Source organism: Bos grunniens, chromosome 5 (genome assembly GCF_055505025.1).
Source record: "Bos grunniens cultivar Pamir isolate PY7600 chromosome 5, Bosgru_T2T1.0, whole genome shotgun sequence".
Classification (NCBI taxonomy): domain Eukaryota; kingdom Metazoa; phylum Chordata; class Mammalia; order Artiodactyla; family Bovidae; genus Bos; species Bos grunniens.
The window spans coordinates 26910912-26913529 of NC_141169.1; the positions used below are offsets into that span (position 1 = coordinate 26910912).

Below are 2618 nucleotides of genomic sequence, written 5' to 3' on the forward strand. Positions count from 1 at the left end.
GGTGGGGAGTAGATGTGAGGATCTGTCTGGTGCATTCATGCAGTCCCAGCAGGGCGAAGAGGAAATGGGACCTGGGAGAATTTACACCAAGCTCCCACTGCCCTGGTAAGGCCTCCATGTTATAGGCCAAAAAAATCTTCAAGGGAAAAAGATTTTTATTTATCTGGGATGAAGTCAGAAGTATAGATAAGATGAGCTCTCAAGCATTCTTTCCATTGAAACACTTGATGATACTTTCATGGTCTATGGATTGTCCTCTGCCCATTAATATCCATTTAAATTCTTCTCCTGTCAACATCCTGGGGGATTCAGAAGAGTGTGGCTGCTCAGTCTGTCTTCTTCAACTGATTATTTCTAGGCTCTGCCCTGGGGATGCCATTAGAGAACTGACAAGCATGGGGAACCAGCTTCTCCTCACAGAGCGAAACTCCCAAACAACCAGCCCCACATTCCTCTCTGACTCATGCCACCAACCCCCCCACCCCCACCCCCAGTGCCCAGCAGGTCAGTGGGCTGGGAACCCTGCTACATCTGGAACAATTGCAGCTGGAATAAGATGTCTATTCTGATAGCCCTGGATCACTCCCTGGCCTGTGCCCTAGGTATTACCACAAGATGCAGTCAGTGATGGGCAGAGGATGTCAACAAGGGATCTGCCCTCGGGCTGCCAGCCTCACCTGGAGAGATCTGATCTCAGTCTGTGGCTCATCTCTGATTCCTCCACTTGCCATAGTACAGATTCCTCCCAGCCCCTGGAAAGGCACTTCTCATTATCCAAACCAGTAGATAAGAGCAGAGGCATACGGAATTCTTTCATTTGTTGACTGGCTACTATGTGCTCAGTCCTGTGACAAATGTTGAGTGTGAAAGGGTACATGAAATAAATATAAGTCTTGCATGAAGCTTACCATCTAGGGGTAGAGGCCACTATTAAACAGACTCCCAAATAAATATATAAGCTCAAAATGTAATTAACATTACCAAAAAAAGTGAGTGAAATATATGCATATTACTTTACCTACATAAAGTTGCTCACATACAAACACTTGCAAACATACCATCTGTGTCTACCCCTCATGGTCTTTCCTTTTCTTTTAAAATTCATTTATTTGGCTGCCTTGGGTCTTAGTCGTGGCATGCGGGAATCTTCGTTGCAGTGCATGGACTCTCCAGTTGTGGGGCCTAATTGCTCCGCCGTATGTGAGATATTAGTTCCCCTGAAAGTTGTTCAGTCATGTCCAACTCTTTGCAACCCCATGGACTATACAGTCCATGGAATTCTCCAGGCCAGAATACTGGAGTGGGTAGCCGTTCCCTTCTCCAGGGGATCTTCCCAACCCAGGGATCGAACCCAGGTCTCCTGCATTCCAAGCAGATTATTTACCAGCTGAGCTACCAGGGAAGCCCTAGTAACCTGACCAGGGATTATCAAACCCATGTTTCCAGCACTGCAAGGCTGACTCTCAATCACTGGGCCACCAGGGAAGTTCCCCTGATGTTCTTTCTGACACACTGTTTCTGCCAAACCCAAGGCAGTGCAAGTATGGAGTCTGCAAAAACCCACCAAGTGGATAATCCACAAATCAGGAATAAAGACTTTACCCAACGTCTATATGAAAATTCACCTTGATTAATCATCTAGATATGAAAATCATATCAGAATTGATCACAAAATTCCATGTGCACATCTAGGTGAATAAACTTCATCTTCATTTTCCTCAAGGTTTTCTATCTCTGAATTAGAAAAGCAAAAAAAAAAAGTTTTTTTGAGAAACCAAAAAGGCATGCAGCCATGGTAAGAGAGATATGAAAAATGAGTTCAAGTCCTTCTGGCTTCCTCCAGCTAATTCCTGTTCTGAAATCACTGAGTCTTAGGCCTTCAGAACTTTGGAGGTCTCCACATCTGTTTCATCACCTCCAAAATCATGCAGACAGTTGGTAATTGACCTAATTCTTCTAGTTTCTCAGATAAAAGGAACTACACAATTTCCTTTATGAATGTGCATGCCATTCTTGCACAGGAGCCATGCTAATCTTCTCTGGTATTATTCCAATTTCTTTTATTTTTAATTTTAAATATTTATTTATTGCTGTGCTGTTGGGCATGCAGGCTCTTAGCTCCCCCACCAGGGATTGAACCCATGCCCCATGCTGTAGAAGTGCAGTCTTAACCACTGGACCACCAGGAAATCCCCTTATTCCAATTTTAGTATATATGCTGCCAAAGCACACACCACAGTTTCTTTCAGTCATCTCAATAATCCACTTTGTTGGGAAGTTCTTCTTTCTTTTGTGTTTCTACTCTTTCTTTCCCCACAAAATTTAATTCTTTTGTTGGTATTTTGTCTTTTAAACCTAAATATATCGAAGAGAAGAATATCTTTTCTCCTCGTTCCTATTTAAGCATTATATGGAAAGTGGTCGTCCCTTCCTTCTGCTTCAGAGGAAATTCCAGCAGAGGTTCAAGGTGAAAATATCATAAAAGTCCTGGAAGCTAGAGCCGGTCCTCTCTTTCCCTATGGTGATGGTTTAGTCGCTAAGTCGTGTCCAACTCTTGCGACCCCATGGACTGTAGCCTGCCAGGCTCCTATATCCATGGGATTCTCCAGGCAAGAATG

General features: G+C 43.7%; 1 pseudogene; it reads right to left on the minus strand.

Annotated features, from left to right (window-relative positions):
* Positions 1-1976: 1976 nt before the first annotated feature.
* Positions 1977-2077, minus strand: LOC147371488 (U6 spliceosomal RNA; annotated as a pseudogene).
* Positions 2078-2618: the final 541 nt, after the last annotated feature.